Source organism: Ornithodoros turicata, chromosome 7 (genome assembly GCF_037126465.1).
Source record: "Ornithodoros turicata isolate Travis chromosome 7, ASM3712646v1, whole genome shotgun sequence".
Lineage (NCBI taxonomy): Eukaryota > Metazoa > Arthropoda > Arachnida > Ixodida > Argasidae > Ornithodoros > Ornithodoros turicata.
This window is the reverse complement of record NC_088207.1, coordinates 32,666,452-32,693,500: the sequence shown is the minus strand read 5'-3', so window position 1 is coordinate 32,693,500 and position 27,049 is coordinate 32,666,452. Positions and strand designations below refer to the sequence as shown.

The 27,049-nt window shown below is 46.6% G+C and overlaps 1 protein-coding gene across 5 annotated transcripts in view; it reads left to right on the top strand.

Moving 5' to 3' along the window:
* The window catches only part of LOC135400870 (G1/S-specific cyclin-D3-like), a 130,909-nt gene that overhangs the window by 66,340 nt on the left and 37,520 nt on the right, over nucleotides 1-27,049 (top strand). For 2 of the 5 annotated variants that reach the window (XM_064632831.1, XM_064632828.1), the window contains exon 1: nucleotides 22,095-22,187. The exons of the other annotated variants lie outside the window; for them this stretch is intronic. The gene's annotated coding sequence lies outside the window, so the exon portion shown is untranslated. Of the gene's footprint in view, nucleotides 1-22,094; nucleotides 22,188-27,049 lie in introns of those variants that run through there. 5 annotated transcript variants of the gene reach the window in all.

The following is a 27,049-nucleotide window of genomic DNA, read 5'->3' as shown; positions in this document are numbered from 1 at the left end:
ATAGCATGCGCTACAGTGCCTGTAGTGCTGGCTGAACTGGCACTTTGCCAAGTTCGTTTTCAGGCTTTTTTCGAGTTTTACCCTAAGCGACAATGATGCAAATCGGGGGATAAAAACGGGTTTTAGCGTGTTTAATCCTAAAACAAAGGGCCCTAAGCATAAAAACGGCTGTGTTGGGGGCAACTCTAATCACAGAGCTAATGCACAAAGTACATGTAGCAATGCTAATGCACAAAGCACCTGCGTCAAAATTCCGGCTCAGCATCGCAGAGGCCCACGCCTGAGCATTCAGGAGCAAAACAGAAGTGGTGGTCCTTTCAATGCCCTTTAGCAGGAGCAGCATTTCGTGGGCGTGTTGTTCGCATGCGTCGACTGCGTTGCAAACGACGACCTTTTTCGCTGAATGGAAGAATTTTCTGGTGAGCATCATTATAGTAATGTACGGGATATTCAGCCGGCGCGGTCTTTTCACCTGATACACTCTTGTGCTCTCTGTGAATGACTGTAGGGAGGCGTGCAGGACTTCCGTAAGTGTCTGGTAGACGTTGTTTTCTTTTCTTTGTTGGACCTTTTTTTATTCTTACACAGCGTTATTTTCGCTTAACTTTCAAGCGTACGTAATGCATGCGATGGCCGTGTAGGAAAGAATGTCTCCGAAAAACAAAAAATGTCCTCGCTTGGGCGTCGCCATTCGGGCGAAATGTTAGCAGTGCTTCTTTTGTTGAGATGATTGTAGTAGCGACCGAGCATAGCTGTCCCTAGATCCGAAGTCGTGAAAAAACTCCTCGTCCACATTGCTCCTGCGCGATTGGTAATCGTAAACTTCTGAATTATTATTGCGGGGTGTCGGGTATCCGCGCTAACTATGGTCTGTCTTTTATAAAATAGGAAGATGCAGTTTTTCCTTCCGCCCTTCTCCCAAGATCACCATCCTCTCATTTTTCCCCAATAGCAATGGGGTAGCATTCTGCTCAATGAGCGGAAGTCATCCCCATATCATCGTCATCATGTATTTCTCTCTCTCTCTCTCCCAAGATGTAGCAGATCACGTTCTCCCTCGCACTTCAGGGCAAGAGGAAGAGCGCGCTTTAGCTGAGCGATAAAAATAGCCTCCAAATTTGGCGTGTAGGAGAAAAGGTCCCCGGAGAAAACGTCCCCAGCAAAAATGTACCCGGAGAAAAGGCCCCTGGAAAGAAAATGTCCCTGAAAAGAAAAATGCCATAAACGTGTATTCACTAAAGTGCGGATAATTGCACACTAGAAGCTCCTGAAATATGCATGCAACTATGAACTAAATCTTTAAAGACATGCAACATCTTTGCTTGTACCTCTTTTAAATGCACGGCACCGAATACACAGAATCTGAAATCCTCGTATTATGGTCCAACCCCATCCCCATTTTTTTCTTTATCACCATCACCATCCGGAATCATTCCATCCATATCCTCGTCAATCCTCTGTGTGTGTAACTCGTTTATATGTCAGTTCCTTTGTATAAGAATTACCAAGACTGTTCGCACACAGGAAAATATGTGTATTCTGTCCTCGACATGACCTGCTCGTCGTGGGTTACGGATGATACACGTCTAAGCAGAGCCAGGAATTTCAAGATGAGTCATTATACTCTTTGTGGCAATGACCAATATACAGGGCAGTGTCCTTGGTTGGGGCCGTCTAGACCTGGTGCCGACGTGCGGGGCTGGTATGAAAAATTTGTTTATTAAAAAGAAAAAATTAGGCAGCTGGTATGGCTCGACCAAAGCGTGCGCGGATAGAGCTAATAGCCAGATCTAAGGAAGCGAACATACGTCCGATCTAAGAGATGACGCTGATATAAACAGTTTAAAAATAAGGCTTCAAAGCATCAAATTTCTAAAATACACTTTTAAGCCAGAATCATGAAAATATCTATGGTGTTGGGTTCGAAGAGTACCGAGGTAGTCCTGTCTACATTACGTTCCCCCTTTTACATGTTGGTTGCTGAAAGTTCCACGCGGCTTTTTTTCCCGTTCTTAAACCTACTCACTACATTTCTACAGAGCTCTTCTAATCAGTCCCACAGGCCTTGATCAGAATCGTGTTTTAAGTGCTTAAGTACAAGACCATGTCAACAACAACAACAACAATGACATGACAATTCTCGCGCTATAGTTACGAGCGACAAAACACATCTCTGTAGGACGGGTGTATTCTTGAGGGGACCTTTTTCACGGGGACCTTTTTGCTGGGGACCATTTCTACGGGGACGTTTTCTCCGGTTCCGCCAAATTTCCCTTTATTTCTGGGTGCTATTTCCTCGCGCTATACGGGCTCGATCCCTTTTCTGGGAACAGCAACGGCATCAGCACACCGAAAGGAAGAGATGTTCTCTCTTTGATAACTAAAAAATTCATTAGTCGAAAATTGATTAGGACAACGACCTAGCACCAGGTGGCGGCTAGCGCGGCCACAAAGTGGCCCCACTTGATCTCTAGAACAAACACCTTTATTTTGTGATTATCATCTATAATATATCGCCGTTGTCTGTATAATTTAATATAAAAACACATTTTTCCTTTTTTTACAAAATCATGCCCATAGTTACATGTACACCCCATATTTGTCCGCATCAAAGCTTCCCTCACCATCACATATATGGAGTGGTCGTGTTAGGGTGTAACGTAACATAATAATCTCTTCTCCATACTACATCACAAAGCCGTACAACCTACCACTACCACAAAACACGAACGTATCTCTTCTCCAGAAAGCCCATCGCAAGAAAGAAAGTGGTATTATATCCTTCCTCCACCATAATCACTGTTTTCTGTACGGCGGTAAGAACGCAAGTTACAGCTCTGCAACCCACCATTCTGTCCTGTCATGTCTCTGTCAAACGCAATTATTGCACAACGCATCCTTGGGACGCGAGCGACCACACACGACACGGCAAGTGCTTGGGAGCGAGACTGCATGTACATTAAAAGAATAAAAAAATCAATAAAAACGTCAACATAGTGTCTAATATGTAGTGGCGCACAAAAAAAAAAACATCTTGAGCATAGGACTCGTGCAGTGCAAAAAACAGCGCGGTTATTCCTTCTGCTCTCCCTTCCATTTGGCCCGTTCAAAAGCTATACAGTGTTTCATTTTCGCCACATGTGTTCACAACGCCTCCTAGGATGCAGTGCTGGAGGATATATTTCCGCCGATGGAATTTCATGTGAACTCCATCGCCAGCAGGGGGACTCGAGCAGGTTCAGATGTGTCTCCGCAAAAAGAATGAATACGAGTTCAACGAACTGGGAGAATTTTCGGCAGCACGTTTCCTGTTTTCAAGCTGCTAGCGTAGTTTCAACGGTGGAAGTGAAACAACTATCACATGCCATCACCACGTCACGTACTGTGTCAATCACAATGTGCATTTCGATTTAGCGTAAATACTTGCCCCGCTGGAATTCGTATAATACCTTTCACGCCAGTTCATAGCGCTATCTAGAAGTGTCTGAGGATCTTCACCTTTCATGCGTCCGATTTCCACCAAGCTTTGTACGCTGGTTCAGTAGCTTCCACCCCCACAATACCAAGACAGAATGTAGAAGTGGCAACTCTGCTGCGCGAAAAAAAAGAAGAAAAAAACAGCAATAGCGATTGTTAGTAGACCGCTACAAGTATAGCCCGGTAGGCTATACCGTGTCTACTACACCCTACGATTCTGAGTCGCGCTCTTTGTCGTTGGTTCCGATAGGCACGGTAAGTTAGCGGTGTCCGAGCTGTCCGAGCACGCAGACAATCTTCAATGGCGCTATGCTCACCCCGCACAACGTACCAGGCGTGCTCTAAACTAGACTGGCTAGCAATACTCTTCAGTCGTTCGTTCCCAGTCCTGCAGCAACGCTCTGCGCAACAGCTAAACACATTTTTCGAAGTTCACGTTTGCCACGTGTCGTCCAAGAGAGCGCCCAAGCCTGCTCAATCGGATCCATACCAAGGGAACTTGTGGTCCACAGTCCACTCAAAAGGAAGGATATCCTCACACGGAAGGTAGACCCTCCACAAAGTAGGCCCTGTGTATCGAGCCGTTCGAGAACTGTACCTTTCTTCGTGTCACCGAGGCGCCGTACGCTGTGGATAAGTGTAGGTAAGCGTTAACCACGCAGAAATCACACAGCACAATCACTTGAAGCACATTTGCGGAGCTTGTATTGGCCTCTACACGTATGGCAGCTCTTCCTGTCGTCCTCTTTGCATCTGTCCACGTCTGTACACCGTTCATAGCCACAGTTGTTTCGCGGTGCAGAGACGGAATTAACGGAAATTATTTGGCGCCCTTCAACGCGCACGGTATAGGCACGCTGCCACTTTTCATCTTTGTCTTTGTCAATGGAACCCACTGAGCAGATCTGCAGAGTTCGGACGATGCGACAAATGCATTGCAGTACAGGAACAGCAATGGGAAAAAGGAACAATTGGAGTCGGCTCGCTGAAACGCTCTCTGCACAGGTGATGGTGATGGTGAAAGAGAAGGGCTCGCCGTTGTCGGCCTCACGTATGTGGACAACGTCACGACTGACGCCCTGGGGAATGTGCGCGCGTCCTGGGCCGACTTCTAAGGGAACTGTGCCGACATGTGTCTGAAAGCGTCTGAGGAAAACCCAGCAAAAATCCCGGACAGCACACGGCACCGGGACACAGGTAAATTTGGGTAATCCGACGCAGACGACCCAGCTTTGGTCATAGCTTGAAATTTGCTTTAAGGTCTTTTCAGCAATAACACAAGGGATAATTCGTCCCGAGTGTCGTGCTAGTCACCTGTAGACTCTGCTCACAAGCTGATGCACACAGATGCTCATATGTACAACGGAACCGCGTCTACCTATAAACCACAGAGACTCGGGGTAAAAAGAAACTGACCATTCTCATGCCCTCTTCGTCGAATATCTCAACAGGTAACCTAAAGCTGGAAACAGTGGCTGCATAAACAAAAACATTACTTACCCTCGAACGCAAACACGTCTTCACTGTTACCCAAAGCGTACCCGCCCTGGGTATTCTGACCCTCCATTTTTTGCCTTAAAGAATGGAATTCCAGCTCGGCTTTGAAGCATATTCCCCCTCCCTGCACATAGAGTTGCTGGCTGTGTTTCTCTCAGAACAGGGGCCAGCTTCAAAGGGGCCGCGATTGACAAATTGCTGCCACCCAGCCTCGCCCGTCACTGCAATGTCTCCGGTTCAATCGGGGTGTCATCTTCAGTTTCTCGGAAAGTTTGTGTTTTCCAGCAAGAAAAGAGATTGCAAAGCAAGGGAGCGTCGCCCATAAGCCAGTCGCGGATTTTGTTTCGTGAAGTGTTTATGTGTTCCTAGTCTTCCGGTTTGAGTGCGTGGGAACAAGCACTCGCGTCCCACAAAGAAAGCTGTGCGTGACATAAAAAAGCCACGCACGCATGCATGTTTTGATTAGTGATTTATTGGTCTTGAGGCAAATTATCGTCTTGTCGTCCCTGTGATGCATTTTTGGTTTTAGGGGCTTGTTTCGTTTTGTTTTAACTATGAGCTTTCCTGAATTCATCTTGGTTGTAAACCTTAGGCGGTTTATCCCAAAGAAGACCAGGGTACAAGTTGCTTAGACACGCCGTCTTCCGCGAGGGACGTTAAATACGGGGTGCCGTGTGATGATCTTTCACCGCACGTTATAGAACCCTCAGGTGGGCAAAAGCAATCACAGACCGACCGCTGTGGCGTCGCTCATGATCACAGTTGTCTCGCGACGTAAACGCCCCCCCCCCCCCCAAATAAAAAGGCAAAAAAAAAAGACCAAAGAAGACATGTTTTGTGTACACTCAAAAGTACCGCAAGTAGCAAAGGCAGTTTTCCGTTGTGGCGTAGTTTCTTGCATGTAAACCTAACGGAGCAAATTACACATGTGACTGAGGACTCCTGATTTATTTGATTTGCTAGCAAAGTTGCTGTAAGAGGGCTCGAGGCGACGTCTTGTGGGAACTAATCCCCAACTATTCTATCAGTCAGTTATGTCCCCGAACATGATTTTCAGCTCCTGATGGCCACGTAGCCGACTTCTTTTCGTTTTAGACCCAGTGTTATGAGCATGCAATGTAGTTTTGCCGCCGTATTCGACGAGTAATGCGAACGGGCACGTGGGTGTAGGAGAAAAGGTCCCCGGAGAAAACGTCCCCAGCAAAAAGGTCCCCTCAAAAGCGCATCCCAAAAAGATTACTTCTTGTCTGTTCTTTTATTGCTTTGCGCTTGTTGGCCACACAGTTTTTAATACCGTGTACACAGTGCGGGTAAGTGCACTAAAAGTTCCTGAAATATGCATGCAACTATCAACTGAAATCTTTGAAGATATTGCATATATCTATAAAGATATATATGAATAATATCTCATAAATAAGATATATATAAGATATCTTATCTATAAAGGTATTGCACTGTACTTGCTCTGAAAGCACGGCACCCAATACACAGAATCTTACGTACTCGTACTACGGCCATTCTGCTCGGGAATGATTCATTCCGTCCCCACGCCAATCCTATGGGTATCATACTCGTTAAAATGACAGTTCGTTTATACTAGAATTACCAGGACTATTCACACAAATACAGGGAAAAGATGTGTATTCTGCCCTGGATAATATGACCTTTTCATGGGTTTCGGATGACGCACGTCAAAGCTAATCCACGGATTTCAGGATGATTCATGATGCTCTTTGTGGCAATGGCCACTATACCTGACAGGGCAGTGTTCTTGGTTATCTGGCAGTTGGGACCGCGATGGTTCAGCGGATACAGCTAACAGCCAGAACTAGGAAGCGAACATATGTCCTCCGATGGATGACGCTGAAATAAAGAGTCTAAAAATAAGGCGTCGAAAATCCAAATTTGAAAATTCACTTTTATGTCTGGATCATTAAAATATGCGTGGTGTAGACTTTCTGAGTGCCGAGGTAGTCGTTCGCTACAATACGTTCCCCTCTTTCCATGCTCGGAAGCTGAAAGTTCCACGCTGCTTTTTTTTTTCTTTTTCTTTTTCTTCTTCAACCTACTTGCTACATTCCTACAGAACTCTCTTAATCAGTCCCATAGGTAATCGTGTTTTAGGCCCTCCCCCGGTCAAATACAAAACCGTGTCAGCAATATATAAAAAAAAAGACATGAAAATTCGCGCTCTAATAGTCACTGATTCGAGTTGCGAGCGATAAAGTATAACGCCATGCGACGGACTTTTATGGGGACCTTTTCTCCGGGGACGTTTTCTCCGGGAGCCTTTTCTCCGGTTCTCGTTGCGGGTAGTATTCAATTTTAATTTTCTAAATACTACGAGTGCAAGTGGGACGAAAAGTGCGACGTAAGAAATTTTTCTGACACTTCTGCAGCTTTATCGCGAAAATCGCGACGAAGAGCACATCTGTTTAGTTGCCAATGCTATCGCACTCAGTAGAAGTTTGAGTGTCTGAACGATGCAGAATCGTGGAATCGAGAACAGGAGGAATCGCTCCGAAAAGCATCGGACAAGGTACGTCTGGCGAAAAATTTGCTATTGGGGTTGAAGACTGCAACGAAGGAGAAGAAATGGAGTAGTGAGCATACGTCATTATAAACCATCAGAAGCTTCGTCAAGAATGACTGAGAAGGAAAATAATTCCATCAGCATGCCCCGGCTGCTTTAGTCTTTATTTATTTTATTTAGACGTACTGCCACTGCCAGCCCCCTGTTGGGGGCCAAGGCAGGGGAGGGCTACAGTATAGTGCATACTCATACAAACGAAGACAATGAATAACGCATTGATGTCACTACCCTTCCACCAATTTAACAAAACATTCAACATTCTTAGCATTGACTGCATCTGCGGACAAGCGGTTCCATTCGATAACGGTTCGCGGGAAATAACTAAATTTATAACAGTCGTTACGTTGCAGAAAATGTCTGAATTGTAAATTGTGCTCTTTTCTTGTACGGTAGTCAGATAAAGGTGTGAGGTAATCGGCAGTAGCAATTTTAAGTTTGCCCTTAACCAGCTGGTAAAAAACTTTAACCTGTTCGTTCGTCGTCTGGCTCCCAAGAGTGGTAAACCACATTGGCTACGTAAAGTAGACATTGGAATGCTCCGCCTGTAGTCAATAAAAGCAAATCTAACTGCTTTTTTCTGAATGTCTCTAGCTTGTTAATTGCCTCTTGTGTATGTGGGTCCCAAACGATATCAGCATACTGTAAAACTGAGCGTACGTACGTTTTGTAAGCGGTTAATTTAGCCTTTTTCTTTAGTCTTTCAGGGACGACGGGCAGCGTGTTTGAGGCTCCATGCTCAAGATAATAGGTTCTGCGAAATTGCACTTTTTCTGCCACACTCTACATTCTGGACGCCAGAACGAGACAGTGTTTAAGGCCACACCTACGCTACGCGAGGTTGTAAATAACCTGAGTGTTGACATGTTTCACTGTCGGCATCGCGCTATCACTGAGGCATACCCCAAGTTTATCGCGGATCTTGGAGCACTTTTGCGTGTAAGTGTTTCGGAGCAGTGTTGATGTTTGATAAGGTTACAGCTCTTGTACGTGCATTCTCTCTTGTGTGGGCAGACGTCGTCTCATGACACCGTCCTAAGCAACAGTTTAGCAACCCCCTAAGGGGGGTTCAACTCCCTCCTTCCCCCCGGACTCGTACCTTTGGTAGTGCATGCGGGAGGGGGACAACGAGTGTGAAATCCTCCTCCCACGTATAAAATTCCCATATAACCTGTCCCGAAGCTTTTCTTTTTTTAGGACGCATACCATTCTATTCTTCGTCGCTGACAGTGGGGCAGAGTGAATACCCTTGCTGTCAGTTATTAAATAAATAAATAAATAAAATTAATAAACCTAAACGAGATGTGCTGGCAACAACAGCATTCGCCACGTCTCCCCAAACGATCACGCGGAGTGGTCTAGAAAGACACAACAAAGTTTCGAATTCTCTTTTGCTGGCTGGAAGGGGCGACCGGGGCGACGCTCAAAACGTATAGGCAGCGGAGTGGCTATAGGCACCGTGCCCTAGAGTTTTATTTCGATGCCAGCGCCCCCTCGATGGGAAACAAGGCGTAAACGGACCGGAAGGATGACAGGGTCTAAACAAAAAAAAAAAAACTATTTCGCTGAACTTGAGGGAAAGCTTGGAGGACGCGGAACCAACAAACACGTCATATTCAGGGTGGCGCGCACGTGGCCCTGACTTCAAACAGCTGTTTCGCCTGTCCACTCAGCACGTCCGCGCAGTTACGAGGAGACAGACGCCCGACTAACACCACCTAGAGACAAAGCCTGACCGCTTGAGCAACGTGACGCAACAATTAAGAGTCCGCCAATCACGACGTTGCTTTCACGGGCCGTAGCAATGGAAACGAGCCGCCATCAGCCGCATGGACACTCACTGGTAGCCTCGGTTTCAAAATCGTCGTCGGCGATTGGCCGACATCTTGGCTGGCGTCTGCGATTGGCGGACCTTAGCGTGAACATTAAGCAGGCCTTCTGTAACTAGGTGGCGTTAGCCAGACCCCTTGGTGACGTCACCTACTCTTGGAGAACCCGAAACTATGGAGTTTTGGCGGTTCTTTTGAAAATTCGGGAAAGTACGTGATGTTCGCTGACGGCATTTCTCGGTTACATATATACCGGAGTCCTCGTGCGAGATTGATTTATAATGCGAAATAATATAAATATCACGTTTTAGTAGTGGCGCTCTAAAGGGGATTCCTTTCATCTTAAGTTGGAAAGCCGAAAATAAAATAAAAATATAGAGAGATTGAATTCGTCACCCGACCAATTCTGCAACTCCATCTTGTTCCATGCCTTCTGATTGACTATGCGTATCACACATGTTGTCGCTCGCTCTGTGTTAGCATGCTTTTTGTGATGGTGTGTGTCAATGGTGTATTTCTGTGTGATTACTCAATAACTTATTCGGCAATCACTCAGAAGACCGGAAACCGTTACTCACGTTCTAAACATAGAACTTGCAGCAAAAGCGGAAAAACTTGCTGCTTGTTCAAGCGCAAATATGTCAATATAACGGAACCTCTCCTTTTCCGTTCCCCGTTTTCCTTGATTAGTTTTAGCGCTATATACGCACCCTGCCGCTCCTGTCAGTCTTGGTCAATAATCTGTATTACAGCGATAGAAGGAACACGGGCAGACGTCTAACATAAGAACGCACATTCAGCCGGTACAAGACGGCCTTTAGGCTCGTCCTTCCAAAGGGTTTCAAAAGACAAAGAAGATTATAGAGTTTGATTCTTCGATTCACGCAATAACGTGTTATGAACTGATCTATGTCACACAAGCTTGAGTGATGGTGCAGCAATCAACTTACATGGATACGATTGCAAGTATATCGATAATTCAAACGACGTTACCTTAATCACTAACATCGGTTTAGGTTGGCTTTTGTGACGTTATATCGACCTGGCACTGGTTCACACGTGGTTCTAACTGTTCTATACTGCCTTTTATGGGCACTTCCTTCAGCGCACCATGCAGCATGCAGAACCCGTGCCACCTATGGTAATCGGGCACTAGCGGGTCACATATTCAGTGTTGAAGCAGGAGCTGCTCCCCCCATTAGGAGACTTTCACCGTATGCCTGCGCACACGGCGGTTCTGCCGTCTCTTCGCAGTGTCTAGCGGAACAGGTGGTCTTGAAAGACGCAGAAACGCTCAGAGGGCAGAAGCCGTTGAAACGGTTCTCAACGGCCTTAGATAAAACTTCAATCTAGCTCACTTTTTTTTTCTTGTTTCATGAGCCACCTGGAGAAGGATGTCTCTTAGGCATGGTGTTGCCCAAATATTCTGCTGGAAATTGCCGGATGTTCTGCACATGTCGACCCTCGTTACGAACACAAGAGAGCGAACATTGTACTCGTAGTAAAACGTGCTCACTATTACGGCCCAGTACACAGTAAATACGCATTCAATTTGTGTACCATGTACCTTGGTACTTCGTCCAGAATTTAGAAATCGAACAGCACAGAAAGGAACAGCACAGGTTCTGCAACCCACTCTTTCCAAGCCGTTGCGTCTATATTAAACCTTTCATCCACCCACGACCCGGATCCTTCCAGATCACACGGTCGCGCGGGGCGCCACCTGCTTAATAATCTCAACATCGAGAAACCAGGCCTATACATAAGAACGCGCGCATGTCTTGAACAGTTAGGCCTAACGTTGTGCTCTGAACCGTCACAAATTGAATTAGCGACGCCCCCTACGGATCATCCAAAGCGGGGCAGAAAGAGGAGATGAGTAAAGATAGTTTCCGTACCGGTACGCTTGGCTGGTCAAGCTTACATAATACCTCTCTACAAGGGAGAAGGGTATTTCGGATGCGTGCATCGTGCACGGTGGGAACAACTGAAGACGCGGAAACGGAAAGAGGATGTCACGGCGGAACTGCGGTAGTGACACGAGGAATTTGTCCGTAGCTGTTGCTTGATTAGAGCAGGTGTTCCCGCCGCGATGACCTGAAGACACAGTTGGCATCCGCCCACGAAGGTCCGTAACCTAGGGCACTTTAATCGTGCGAATCGGTTGCGCTTTAAGGTCTGCTGAATGCATATGGCTACGGTGTGCGTGGATGAGCGTACCCTGTGACCCGTGGGTGTATAGGAAATCTGCTTCATTGGGTACAACGACAGCTCGGAATAGCTTAATTGCGTATCAATTGTCAATGACGTTTTTTCTGCACACAAAGTGCTTGTGCGAGACCTGGTTGGAAGCTTGCAGGGAACCCAGTTCACTTATCCCACATATCACTCATCTAATGTATTACATATAATGAGGTAGGGTACTGCGACTCAGTGGTGCAACACCCCATGTCATTGCCGTCATCTACATGTTGTTGTTGTTGCAGGGTACCATAAGGCGTTAAAGGTACTGTAAAGCAGTAGACAAGCATGATATGCCGGTGATGTGACTAGAGACTTTGTTGCTTCTAAATACCATATGCGGAACTATACGACCGATAACGCGCTATAAATATTTTTAATTTGCCATGAAAGATGCGGCGTAATAGAGCGGTGCGACGCCCGGTGTCAAACAACCCCCTGTAGAGCGTGCAACACTGAAAATTGGTATTACACACTATTTCATCGGAACTTCGTTATTTTAGTAACCATATTATTAGTTTTCCTGTTTACCTATGCATTCTGAAACCCCTGTTAACAGTGTTTTTTGCGAAGTAACCCAGCGCTGGCCGCTGGTCGATGGAGGTTCTCCCTACTTCTCTGCTGCGCCTGCGCGCTACTTCTGTTCGCGGCCTCTTTGGAACGAACAAACTCTCTCTGTGAACCTTTGTGAACAAACAAGTCCCGACGCTGTCTGGCTTCTTGGACGTCTGACACATTTTTTTCAACGGCTCAACATTTCATTTCAGTTCTCTTATCCGTTTATCCTCAGATGTGGATCGTTGTGTGGATTGCAGGGGCAGATTTTATGGTGGATTGTTATGACGGGCCCAGTGTTATACGCATGCAATGTGGTTGCCGCCGTATGTCAGGAGTACGAATTCATTTCGAATACCTAGTACAGTGTTGCCCGTAATATTTAATTGTAATTTTCTAATTAATTGCACCGTCGATTCGAATGAAACTTGCGCAGTTTTTGTCCTGGTGGACTATCGAATAGTCACACTAACTGACATTTGATCGGTGCTGCTCTACAGTACCTTTAATAATTTGTTTTAACAAGTTAAAACGAATTGGTTATTTACGAGGGCGGTTCAAGCGTGACCCGAACCTCTCGCAGTACAGAAGAAAGCGGTAGGAATGCCGTGCTAAAGCTATGGTTCACCCCCCTCCCCCCTGAATACTCCTCCTTACCATGTTACCAGCAACATGTTCTTCTCATCTCCGTGGAAGATTCCTTAACACAGCCGTCCAGAAGTTTTGCTCTTTTTTGTGTAGCCACCGTATAAGGACTCTCCGCTGTAGGTGCTCATCCATGCAGGTCCACTTCCCAATCTGCACCATCGGCGACCTGAAGACGTGGAAGTCACTGGAGCCAAGTCAGGATGCATGGGGGATGACTGAGGAGCGATGGAGATGTATCGCAGAGCCACTTTGATCGCCTTACGCTTCACCACAGCTTAGTGACCACAGGGACGCTGGGATAAACAGGTTACTCTGTTACAGTAAATTCTAGCTAGGTTACCCTGGTGGAACGTGCGTGGAAATGAACTGCCTCCAACGAAACTGCATTTGCGCAAATAAAAGCGGCACTGAAGAGGCAGGCCCTTCATTCGTTAATACTCGATGAACCCCTGTGCCTGGAATGCGACATGCTTACTTACGGTTTATGACATTGGTGCCACACGCTCGCACTCTTCGACTGGCGCAGACAACCCCACCCTGTATCGTTCCTGTGATCTCACCACACAACCATGCCACTACTTACAACTGGAATGGAAAACGCTAGCAATGGTGCACAGCACCACCACGTAACAGCAAGGTCAGACAAGCCGAGCCTTGCAGAGAGCTAGAGAGCAGAATATGTTTGAAAAACGCAACAAGCCAAAAAGGGCGGACTATAGTCCAGCCTTGTGTCTTGATGTTGCGTTCTTCAAATTTACATGTATATAACCAACACGCTCCTCTTGTCTTGTCTGTTCTTGTCTAGGGACCAACCTCTATTTTTGTTTCAATTAGATTCAATGTGACCAGTCTATCGATTTTCACGCGAGGTCCTCAGTAGAATGATCTGAGACAAGTCTGCGGCGAAGTGGATGCGACCGAAAAACGGAGCTAATAGCAGTTTTAGCAGATCGCCGTCAACAGGTGAGAACCTAATTGATCCCCTAAAACACACATTTCTCAATGAGCGACACCCCTTTTAACATTCTTACCCGAGGGAATGATACTCGGCTCTCGCCTTACCAGTTCTACAACGCGTGAACAGTATCATCAAGTTTCGGAGCCGACACGATTAATTTTCCGCTCAAGTCCCCTTAGCAACTCGTGGGAACTACCACACGAGACAACCTTCTACCAAAGATAGCCGCATGCACTGTCAATAACCACTGCTGGCCCAAGCCGTGCGTCTTTTATTGATATTTTACGAGAAATGGTCCGAACGAGATGGCCACACAGACCGCGACCTAAGTGATTCCGATCACGTCTGAAACGCCACGAGAAAAGTCGTTCTGCTGCTGTCATAAAAACAGAAAGAAGGAGAGAGTCTGCCGGCTTGACCGTACAACATTGCCCTGGAAGACGGCGATACATTCTTTGGCGACGTAAAAGAGCTGTACCTTAGTTGATTGGAACAGGTAGTAAAAGTGGCGATGAAGACGTTCTCTAGACGTCACGGTTGACAGACGTGATTCTGGCTGATAGATCGTGCTACGAGTTGATCTTGCTCTTAGTCTCGAAGTGGTCAGGGTCTTTCACGAATGTTCCATCGGGAAAGAGAGAATATGTTTCACGTGTAGCCCCCACGTGGGGGAGGAGGGGGATATGCAAAACGAAGGGTAAGGTTAACCGCATGCTGGAGGTTTGCTATTCCCAAGAAACAAAGACGAACAAAAACGAGAAGACGACGACGAAGAAGAGAAAACAGAGAAAAGACAGCTCCTCAAACGTAGCGAATTATTTGTCGCCCCTGTGACCCGATCCACTTTGGGGGGAAGCCTGAGATATGCTGCATGTGGGAAAATACTCCCATATGAGAGATCGTTTTTATTCCAGGTCAACCTTGAAAGTATACTGGCTATGAATGTTACAAATGGAGATCAGGCTCAATAGGAAGACACAGCTGCAGCACTTTATACTGGCTGGCAGCAAGAAAAAGACTCAGATGAAAAAGAGAATAATTCTACTCACTCAGGGGCAGGCGGTCATTTGGTTCATGTTGCGCAATTTTATTAATATGGCACAGTGTTCCGAAGTCCTCGACTCTGGAGTTGCCTCTGCAATTTCCAATCATGAAACGCGCATAAATTAAACCGGACTCTGTATATACTGCATATTCCTCGATGCCTGTGCCAAGTTCTTGTTTTTCCCGTATCTGGTTCGTGCTTCGCTCATGATGGGTTGACGATGACAAACAGGCTTCAAGATAGCGCGAATACTTTTAAAGTGTCCGTTTGTCGTACTTCTGTTATTACAGTTAATAACAGATATACAATTAATACAGTGGTACTATAGATAGCTCCAGAGGATGATTACCATAAGTGCAAATAAAAAAAGAGAGAGAGGTATTAGGCTTTATTTCTTATCCCTCACATTGACGTGATGCAGTGATTTATTGTGGAAACGAATACCAGCTTGGGACTGAAGACCCATATATAATGTACTCTACAATATAAAATGATGGGGAAGGGAGCACACATAATGTCCAGCAGTAACAGCAGTAAAGAAGGAAACAAAAAGGAGAATGGAGCATAGATACTAGGTTCGAGTGAATTTCAAGTTACTTGACTGGTTCTGAAACGAATTACCAATTGATCGCACGATGTCCTCGGAGACGCTGGGCCGGATGCGCTCATAAAATCTCCGAATACCTATTGACTGATTGATTTTATTTTATACACACATTGTATGCACAAATACATAGGGTGGTACATACTATGGCCGTGTTCAGTCTAAGAACGGCGTCTCGCGTGCTGAATATCTTTGTATGTAATACATATGATAACAAATAACAAAAAAAAAAAAGAGAATACCTTCTGTCAAATGTAGGTATGATCTCGAGGAATTACATATACAGTTATACAGGGTAACCGTCCCAGCTAACGCGCACCGGGGTCTATAAAAACACGGTGCGTCATAAGCGATTCAAAACAGCAGAACATTGTGAGGAGTTGCGTGTTCTAATCGCGTGTATTTTTTCATGGTGGTTGATTAATCAATTAGGCGCAATTAATTAGCTAACTTTGTAAGTATGCGTCTTAGGGACGAGGTGTGAATTGGAAATCTGTAGAGCGTGTCGACAAACATGCATGTCAATTGTTTCCTACAGCGTATACGCCTTGCGAGGAGTTTTTTTTTTTTTTTTTTCCCTGGTAAGAAAGAACGCGCGCGAAATCCGAAAGTATACCATGTGACACGAGCGCACCTAACAACCGTTAGAGATAGTTACTACCATAAACGGTTCTGGTTACTACTACATCTGCCGAGAAGCGACCTTCAGGTGAGCTCTGACCTGAAGGTTGCTTCTCGGCAGATAACGGATGTAGTAGTTGTTGTTGTTGGTGGTGGTGATATGATGTTCTAAGGAGTAGTTCTTCTGTACGGTTGAGAGTTGTGAAATCGTGGCGCGTGCATAGGTACGCTCGTCTCGTGTCACGTGGTACACTTTCGGATTTCGCGCGTGTGTTTCTTTTCCCGGTGCACGTTAGCTTGAACACCCTGTATACAACGTTCCGAACACCATGTTGACTTCTGGTGGTTAAAGGGGTTGCGACAGGTCACCCCACGTTATACCAGATAAACGTAAAAGACGGTTCTGTGTGCACTGTTGTGAACCTGTATTGAAGGTTTCACAGCGAAGAGGGTAATAGAAGCGGAGAAAATGGGCACCGGGAATTTCGGAAATCATGTGGCTCTGACATCACAGCCCTCGGTGCCGCCAGTGAGACAGCGCACGAGAAATCACGTGCTTACGACTGCCAATGGGGATGGACGCAACTCTGAGCCATGTGACGTCTGCGCGTTGCTCGGGGATGTGTTCGAGGGCTTGCATCTCGCTAAGTACGACACGTATTTCATTCCCCGCATCACCACCAGTAACGGGGTAGAGTATCGCCCCTGGCGATAAAACTCCCCATTCATCATCTCAGAATAAAGTTGTTTTCTAATTCTAGAATAAAGTTTTTTCCTCAGTATTCTGGCGCGCGGTACAAGGCGTCTATAATGTAATGAATCGCATCTACGAAAGTGTCCCAACCCCCTTTTAAGTATACAGCTAGAGAGGAAAAAAAAAAAAAAAAACAGGCACCCACAGGCCACAATGCCGAAGTTGACCACGACGTAGATGCGGCGCAACCGGTTGAGATTCAGTAAAGGTTGCTTCATCACATACCAGTTTCTAGGATGCACATCTTTAAAGGCACTGTAAAGCAGTAGACAAGCATGATATGCCGGTGATGTGACTAGAGGCCTTGTTGCTTCTAAATACCATATACGGAGCCATACGACCGACAACGCGCTATAAATGGTTTTAATTTGCCATGAAAAATGCCGCGTAATGGAGCGGTGCGACGCCTGGTGTCAAACAACCCCCTATACAGCGGGCAACACTGAAAATTGGTATTACACACTATTACATCGGAACTTCGTTATTTTAGTAACCATATTATTAGTTTCCCTGTTTACCTATGCATTCTGAAACTCCTGTTAACAGTGTTTTTTGCGAAGTAACCCAGCGCTGGACGCTGGCGATGGAGGCTCTGCCTACTTCTCTGCTGCGCCTGCGCGCTCCTTCTGTTCGCGGCCTCTTTCGAACGAACAAACTCTTTCTGTGAACCTCTGTGAACAAACAAGTCCCGACGCTGTCTGGCTTCTTGAACGTCTGACACATTTTTTTTCAACGGTTCAGCATTTCATTTCAGTTCGCTTATCCGTTTATCCTCAGATGTGGATCGTTGTGTGGATTGCAGGGGCGGATTTTATGATGGATTGTGGTGAATTGTTATGTCGAGCCCAGTGTTATACGCATGTAATGTGGTTGCCGCCGTATGTGGCAGGAGTACGGATTCATTTCGAATACCTAGTACACTGTTGCCTGTAACCTTTAATTGTAAGTTTCTAATTAATTGCTCAGTCGATTGGAATGAAACTTGTGCAGTTTTTGTCCTGGTGGCTTGGACTATCGAATACTATAGCCACACTAAATGACATTTGATCGGTGCTGCTTTACAGTACCTTTAACGAATAAGTTCAGCACCCTACTCGACATTGTCCTCATTTCGAACTCAACTAAACTGGACTATGTTTAAAACAAGGTGCGGACAAAGGAGTAACTCATAAAGTAAACCACGACAAATTGAATGTAACGAGCCACGAATTGAAGCGCGCGCCGCATTGATAAAGCTTCATGCCAACCAGACGACCACAGACGCCTCAGTGCGTTGCACTGCTCGGACCGTGTGCTCAGCTTCTGATGTACAACCCCGTGCTCTTATATTATCGTTTCCAGACGAAGGACGGCGGTTCTTTCTCGCTTGCTCTCCCCGTCATCAGATATTACGAGTTCAAACTTGCGTGTCTCAAGCCTTCCTTATATGCAAACCAAAATCCGGCCCGAACGACCTTCACGCATGTGGGAGCAACATGCCAGGAGCAGAAGACAGGTGGACGAAAAAGAAATCGCAAAGGCAAACCGGACGCTTAACTGTCGCCACCGAATTCCTCATGACTGGAAGCCATGAACTCATCCGCTGCTGCTGTTACCTTGATGGAAAGTTCGTCATCATGATATTACGGGAATTCTTCACCGAAACAGTGGGACGAGCACGCGCAACTCGCATGCTTTCAACAGGTGCAGCGTGACTAAGGAGAGCACTTGCCACGCGTCAAGGCCCTTACGGCAAGAACGTCGTGATAAAACAGTTTGTTCAACGACTCTTCGTATCCAGGTGGCACATGGAAGCAGTCAAGTGTGTCGACTCTGCGCTTATGTACTTTCTTGCGGTGACCTTGGTCACTGGGATGGGTCGCAAGGGCATACGATGTTCTGTGATTAGATGTAACAGGCAATTATGGTATACTGGTCGCGGCGTCCAGTGAGAAGCGTGGTTGACGTTCTAAGTTCCGTAGAGAATCGTGGCGAATAGAAGAATCCAGGTACGAATCTGAAATAAAATTAAATACATTGTGTTATTACTGGATCTCGTGTGGTAAATGACGAATTCGAACGTAGTTTCGTGACCACGAAATAAAATAAGAGGGATCAGGGCTCCGAACTCAAACTGTCATGAATGGAGTCCAACAAACGATTGTCAACTTATTTCACTGCGGAGATATAGACGTGTCCCAAAGCTCTAGAGACTTCGTGATCACTCACGGTGGTATTTGTGACTCGCCGTTGTCTCATTGTTGCAAACACCTGAGATTATGGGATACAAGCTAACATAGCTTATTTTTTAATGTTCTCTGGCAAAGACAAAGGACAACACTCTCGTTGGGACTCCCAGGATTGAGGCCTGTATAAAGAAACCCATCGAACCGAATGAAACGAAATAAAATGAAAGACAACAGCGGTTTGACAAATGCGCAGGTGCTTGACAACTTGCGACTTCTCGACGGACGAGTCTCGTCGTGGCGCTCTATGGCCGAAGTCGCGTTTGCGCCAGTAAAATCCTAATCATCATCATCAAAGGACGAGTCGTTAACTTTGGTGATAGCAATCCAAACGCTTGATATGGTAATGTCATGCCTGCTGTAGTGATCCATATACTCTTCGTGTTGGGACAGCAAAGGATTGCCAGTATAGTGAAGCTTCGCCCTCGATAGCATCGAGAAGAATACCTCTTCAGTATAATAATGAACAGATCCTGCGAACATATTCGCATGAACAGCTAGGTATTCCTGGGAAGTTCCTATAGTAGCACAATGTACTGAATACAGAAATGCGTAGGACCGTTTTTGTTTACCTAATCCAGTATATACAAAATGCAACTGTCGCCCTTGGTAAGACCTCCACCAGGCTCTCCCATCATTGTCTTGTACTGCACGTGCTGCCTTTGTTGTGATCAATGGCTTAGCTATACAGGCAAGTGTCTGCTCGCGAGAAGCGAGTGGGCCACAGATAAGACATGAGGCATTCCTGGAACTCATTCAAGACAGCCTGTTATCAATGAACAGCTGTTTGTCGCTGCTCTCGACGTAGCCTCGTATCAGTGTCTTGCAAACCGCAACTACGATTATAGTCGTCAACGAGGCACCTTTACTGCACTTTAGTTACTCTTGCGACGTACACTGAAAATAAGGCAGCGCCATCGAAAGAGCCAGACAGGGTCGTTACTAGCTCCTCGACTGCGTCAAGTTAGCGCAATTCAATAATCGAGGTTGAAGAGGCAGCAGCAGTGGGATTCGAACCAACACGCTCCGATTTCCAGTTAGAGATGCTACCAGTCACATCACCCTCACACAGTCACCCTCAACACATTCTCTCTTACATTTTTACCAGTCACTCCCACATTGACACCTCGTGGCGCACGACATCTTTTTCATGTAACGGGTTCATGGCTTGGGTTCACGGTTCCATGGGCTCGAACCCCACTGCTGGTGCATTTTCTTCAACTGCCATTATTCAATTGAAGTATGCAACTGGGCGTTCCAAGGTTGGTGTTGCGTTCGTTCTTCTGTGTTTAATCGCCCCGTCCACTACTATACGTTATGTTTAGCGCACTCCAACCAAGATGTTTAGGTGCGAATCCCGCCACCATCTCATTTTCTTGCCGTCTGTCTTATTTCCATCTTCTTAGGTGTTGGAACCAGCTCCCATAGGATTATCCCAAGAGGCTGCAAGGCTTCCCTGTGAAGTTAGCCCAGGACGCATGACTCATTGCCCAAGCAACGTGACGCCACACCTGCAAGAAGAACGCTCGTCAATAACGCGCCACCAACCAACCAGCCACTGGCGACGCTTTATGTTTGTTTATTTGTGTGCTATTCTCGGCTTGGTTACGTGCCATCAATATCCACTGCTACTTACCAAATACGAAGTTGCCTGCATTCACGTTGAGACTTCGACCTCGACTTCGGTGTCTCAGACCTCGAGTGTGGAAAAAATGGCTCCCCATACCTGCATCATGGATGACCTATGTCGCCGTTTACAGGCACTTTTCAACTACGTGTGCCAGTCCTCCTGCACAGTAGCACATGCGCTACAACATGCTGGCACTCTTCAAACCTGACTGTCAAACAACTCTTTGCGGTACGATCGATCCGCCTACTGCACCAACGCTCTGCGCAACTAGATATACCATGGGAATCGCGCTAAACTTGATACGATCGTATAAGAGTGAGGTAGACAAGACCAGTGGACTCCTATCTACCTCTCTCGTGCATTAGACAATCGGAGAAGATTAGTGCTCCGCTGTGCCTGTGCCCATGCTGCGTGCTCTCCGCACCGCCAAGCCAGACGTTGTCTGTCGATGCGCACGCTCAAGGAAATGAACCGCATGGACCTATATTCGCCTACAGACCATGCTTGTGCAAACGTTTGTCCAACGCAGGGCCCCTGGGCCACCTGCTGAGTTCGTCGTTTGGTCCGAGTAGTCGGTGCTCCCGCGGAGTGGTTACTCGTGGCCGTCCACGTCCGTAGCGTCGGCGTACATCCTCTTCATCTTGTGTGTCCTCCAAATAAATATCAACGACTTTTTCTTTAGAAAAAGTTGCAATCACAATTACGTTTTTCTCTCATAGTGATGTTGCTGAGGCGCTGAGCTTGTCTACAAAGTTCCAGCTATCACCGAGGCGCTTACGCTTAACGCGACTCGCAAATATTCTGCCCTGTCATCCACTTTTCCAATCGTCTTTCACAGAAGCGCCACCACTCCTATATGATAGTTGTTGCTACCTGTTTGCTTCTACAGAATAACAGCTTCTCCCCGTCTCAAGAAGAAAAATTGATACTCTACGAAACGATCACGCGTGTGAGTCCGACAGGTCCCTCTACTGCGTGCGTGGTTGCTCCTCTGCACCCGGATGTCGGCCGTGATTATAAAGGCGGGGAACGGCGCCTGCCAGCAGCATTCTCTCCCTCCACCCGTATTTCATTCTCATGGGCTTTGTCGGCGTATGAGACTGTTTACATACCAGAGCTCCTGCAAAACACACCTACACAACGCCTTCTGATTATTATGCGTCTCGATAAGAAATACACTTTCTCTGTGACTGGTATACTTCCACTGTGTTCACGAGGCTACTTGCCTCCTGATTTTGTAGTGTCACTTGTAGGTGTGATTTCTTGTCATTGGAAGCCCGGATGGTTCATACAAATGCCTGGACGACAAGTTTCGTGGCACCATGTGAATGGAACGGGAGTTGAGTGTGTGTCCGATATCCTCTTGGACTGTTCGTTTCGATGTACGTCGTATGCAGATAAGAGAATATTTTCTCTCAGCTCCATGATAACACCGCGAACCAGCTTGCTCCGAGATGACAGGCGAAGAGGTAGCAGAAGGAGGGTCGCATGTGAAAGCAGGACCTATGCAATGGTAAACCGTTTCTTACATTCTGTGTACCGTCAAAAGGAAAACTGCTGTCAGCGCAAATGATAATGGAGTTCGAACCTGGGACACACCTCGTCGTATGCGCACAGCTCAGTCTTATCAGGTATCTGTAACCCGTCTGGTCCTTGGGATAAGGCAGGTTCAAGACTGCAAAGGTACTTACAGCAATAGAGGTGCAATCTCTGAAGAGTTCTATTCGATAGCCTGAGCACTCAGTATTCTTACGTCACAATTTTCGTCCAAATTGCACTAATAGTTCCTTTAGAAAATTAAAATCGAAAATTACGGACAACACTGTGTTGAAGTAGTCTCCAACAACGCATTGCTCGGCTCGACAAAGTACGGCGGCAAAACTACATTGCATGTGGACAACACTGGGTCTAAAGCGAAAGAAATTGGTGACGTGTCGGCTACTGTCGGCTACGTAGCCGTCAGGGACAGCAAGTCTGTCGGGAACATAGATCACTGTTGCTTGACGAATTGGGGATTATTTGACACCAGACGTTGCCCCGAGCTGTTTTAGCTCAATTTTGCTGGCAACATAAAAATATTAAGCGTTCCCTGTCACATTTCTAATTTGTTGCGTTGGGTTTACAAGCAACAAGCTGTTAAACTATGGACCCTCGACGTAAGATGCCTGTCTGCTAATTACGGTAGCTTTAGCTATATGTTGAAGCATCTCTGCCTGCAGTCACGTTGAATGTTTTTCGTCTCGTACCTTCGCGGGAGTACCAAATCATTACGAAGACGAGCTCTTTGATGGAATGGAGCCAGTAACTGAAAGGCACAGAACGGAAAAGTACAACAAGCGTATAGAATCCTGATTCCTGACGTTACTCGCCGCAAGTTGTTCATTGTCGCACTTCTTCTACCTTGCTTTACTCCTATCTCGTAAACAACAAGAATTCGCTGTTGGCGAGCTGTTTGATGTGGCATGTTGCTCGGGAAGGGGGCTGTGGTGGTAGTGCGTCTTTGGCTGACTTCATGGGGAAGTCTGCGGAAGTCCGCCCTTGAACGTCTGGGAAAAACTGAGGGTGCTGAGGAACAAAAAGACAATCCTTCCAGACGCGGAAGCGTATATAGTTGTACCCAAAGGGAAGAACATGTCATGTGCACGTGCCATAGAATCTCTGGCGTTAAATAGATGGCCTGGGTACTTCCTGAGACGCTGTTGCCATGAATGTAACGCCGGCTGTGTCATAATATTTTGCCTTTGATTGCGTATCATTGCTCTCCAAACAGAACGGAGAGCCGTCCGCTTCCCGGGAGCGTGTCGCAGTGGCGCCTGCTCTCCTTGCCAGAAAAGCAATGCCGGAGAACGCCTCCCAAGATAATGCCACTGCATCTACCTTTGGATTATATCCCCACGTTTTCGTTCGAGCAATTGCTGCACTGAAAGTGCGCAGTAAACCCGAAGGCTTGATATGTGATAAAGAAGGCAGCTGGAATTTATATTGTTTGTTGTGCAGACAGTAATCAGCTGGAACACCGTCGTTCTACCTCGTTGTGTGACGTGTTGCACGCTGCTTCTTTCTCTTTGACGTCGATGTTACGCCCCACAAGCGACGTCGTCTCATATCCAGGTTCCACCACCATGGAACGAGATCATGGAAAGACGCGAAATTACCATCCTCTGTGGGTTCGTAATTCCGCCGTTGTCTTGGAAAGTACACCAAAGCAGACTTTTATGAGAGGCTACACCAAAACAATCGATATATCGAAGTACAGTCCACAAGAAATAGACGTAGAACATAGACAAATTACAAGCAAGCTGGGAAAATATCCTCAACGACAAGAAATACACACACGCAAATAACTTTGTGTGATAAAAGCTGGTCTGTGCTTGTAAATTGTACTTATGTAACTGAGTATGAAAATTAAGCGGTTAATGCGGCAAAATCATCTGTGGAAACAGCCATCCCACTTGTTCACATTCGTGAAAATATAGAAAATCCAAGTTGAGCAATACGTCCGATAACCGTGCACACGGAAGTGGCAGCGTGAGGTCTTTCACGCAGGTCTGCACCTGCTCCGTAGAGGGGTATCCGAATTAAATACAGAAGTCATGCGTGAAACATAACGTTGCGGGTGAGAGTGCAATAATGTGTGTGAAGATATCAGCGGAGCAAACGAGGAATCCGCTAACATCTTAAAACGTGCCCCGCTTGATATGTGAAAAGGAGGCAACACTTGCGTATGCTATAATGTGGCGGAAAATCGCCGTTTGTAAGGGGCATGAGCTTATGCGCCTCCTGTGTGGGCATCAGGATGCTGTGGATGCGAAGTCACTTAGAGGCATTTCCGTCCATGTGTTCGTATTGGGGGTGGGCCTTCAGATTTCAGGAAAGCGTACAGAAACTGCAATGAATGATTAGTTATGGAAACATCTGCTCACTGTACACGTGTTATGTTGTACAATACCTTCTACGTATTTCATTATGCCCTATACGAGCAATCACAGCACCATAGAGTTTGTTACACATGGCTCTTAGCTTCATTGGGCCCTGCTCATCTCCCGCACTCTCGTCGACTGACAACGGCTCCAGAAGTGTGTTTCAAGCATTGGACCAGATCACAGGAATAGGCTCCCTGGCTCCAGCGGCGCACGAGGTCTTACGTGTGTACACTTCATCAGTCGCTCCTGGACATGATATCCAGCTACAGTGGGGCCCTGGGCACTTTGCTGTACCCGGGAACGAGGCAGTGGACGCATCTGCAAGACGATCTCACACGGGGATCTGGGTCAGGACCATGCCACGTATTCTTTACAAAAGGTAACGCAAAGAGAACCATCGGTGCCCTTGTGAAAAGCATATGCAACGACCACTAGCACTCCAAATACTTCACCCTTGCACCACAGGGTTGACTCCAAGATTAAGTTTCGAATGCCACCAGGACAGCCTCGGCCACTTGCATCCATCATCTATAGGCTACGCCTCAATGTCCCCCACAGCGGCCGTCTCATGTTTATAGGGTCTATCGCAACCGGAAAGGTGTGCATATGAGACTGAAACCAGTAATGTTCGGCATGGTTTCACAGTCTAGATGGCCAAGTTTCTTCTCCGGAAACAGCATACTTATTAAATGAACGAGCTCGTCATTATTTGTTGTTGTTGTTGTTGTTGAGCTTTAAAGATTCGCACTCCGTCCGCAGCTAAGCCAGAATGACGTAAGCCTTGCACACGAATGGAAAGCAGCGCAGGTGATTGTTTCCGAGGTCGTCTGCTTCGCGTGCGCACCGCAATAAAGTGGAAAGACCTTCGGTAAATACGCCGATTTTCGCTCACCAGTGTGAGTGCTGCTGCTGCCTGACGTGACCATGTTCCGTGGAACACGGTGTTACGCTCATGGCTGTACAAATGCGTACGACGCTAACCAGAAACACCATTCCACGAGCCGATCTCAGACTTCTCCGCAACCCGCAGACACCATCACTTCTGCCCGGCAGTGGGACGCCAAAGTCTCCCTGCCGCTCCCTGATTGGCCTTTTCTCCACGCCAAAGGGCGCTCACTGATTGGCCTTGTCCAAGTGACGTCTACAGAGAGGAATTCCGGAATGCTCTCAACATCCGTCGTCTGCTGTTGCCATGCGTTACATCAAATTGCGCAGAAACAACTCCACTAATACGCGTCGGATTTTCGGTGTCATTGTCGGTGATAAACGAGGTGTAGTGGCACTGTAGTTTAGGAATCGACCTCGACGGATCCGATAGTCCCTTTAAACTCTTAAATGTTCTCTCGCCAAATTGTAGCGAATGTGACGCCGTAGATGACGCTGAACACGTCATTCAGGACTGCACTAAATACAGGTACCATCACCGTATCTTAGAATCATCGCTGGCCCACCTGGATAACCGCCTTTTCAACAACTAAAAAGTTCTTGGGTTCTGGCTTGTGGACCACATACCAAGTGCTGGCCATACACGCAGTTGTGAAATTTTAAGTGATGTCACCTTCTCGACACCCCCTGATGTCTCCTTGTGTATCGGCTACAATCCTAGGGGCAGGGTGTGCAGTGCTTTGAGGACCGTTGCTGTAATATACCCCTCTCTGTTTGTAAACAAATGACGTCATAGTCTTCGACAGCGCCACCAATTTGGTAGAGTTGAACTACGATCGAAGCTATGGGCGAACGAGGTCGTTCCCGAAAGCCACGGTCTTGAAGGGATTACGTTAGTCCCTGAAAGGGACAAGACCTTCGGTTCTACTTTTCTTTCAATAGGAGGCAGTGAACAAGTGCCCATTCGTGGAGGTCTATTGGGGAGGGGAGATTAGGAAAACTAATGTGGAACCTATAATTTTGGGGGCGATCTTGGATCCGTCACTGCCTTTCATCGGATCGCTTGATCTTCCAAAGAACGCAAAAGGAAGCGTTGAGTATTCACAAATTACAAAAGCACCAAATTAATCCTTTTGGAGGTTAACACAACGTCTCAAATGAGAGTGAAGATGCCCTAGAAGGTCTCAGCGACGGAGTGCTAATTGCGGCTTCTAGCCTGTGCGTCTTATTGCTTCGACGTACATTCAACACCTTTCGCGCGAAAACAAGGTACGTTTTATCCCTCTCATGAGAACGACTTCAGCTTAGGGTAAAACAGTCGATGGCGAGAGAGAGAGAGAGGGGGAGTGAATTCGCACCTTTCTGACTTCTAGACCTTTCCGCTTGCCTTTTACAACAAGGTCATGCCGTTTTCGAGTCCTGTATAAAGGGCATGGTAGGAAGCTGCCTGCCAGCTAAGAGTACATTTCTGTAGTGTTTTCCGCGACCGAACTCCGAAGGTAACCAATAGAAATATCTCAAATAAATAAAATCTTGCCTTCAGTTATAGTTTGCGATGCCCATTATG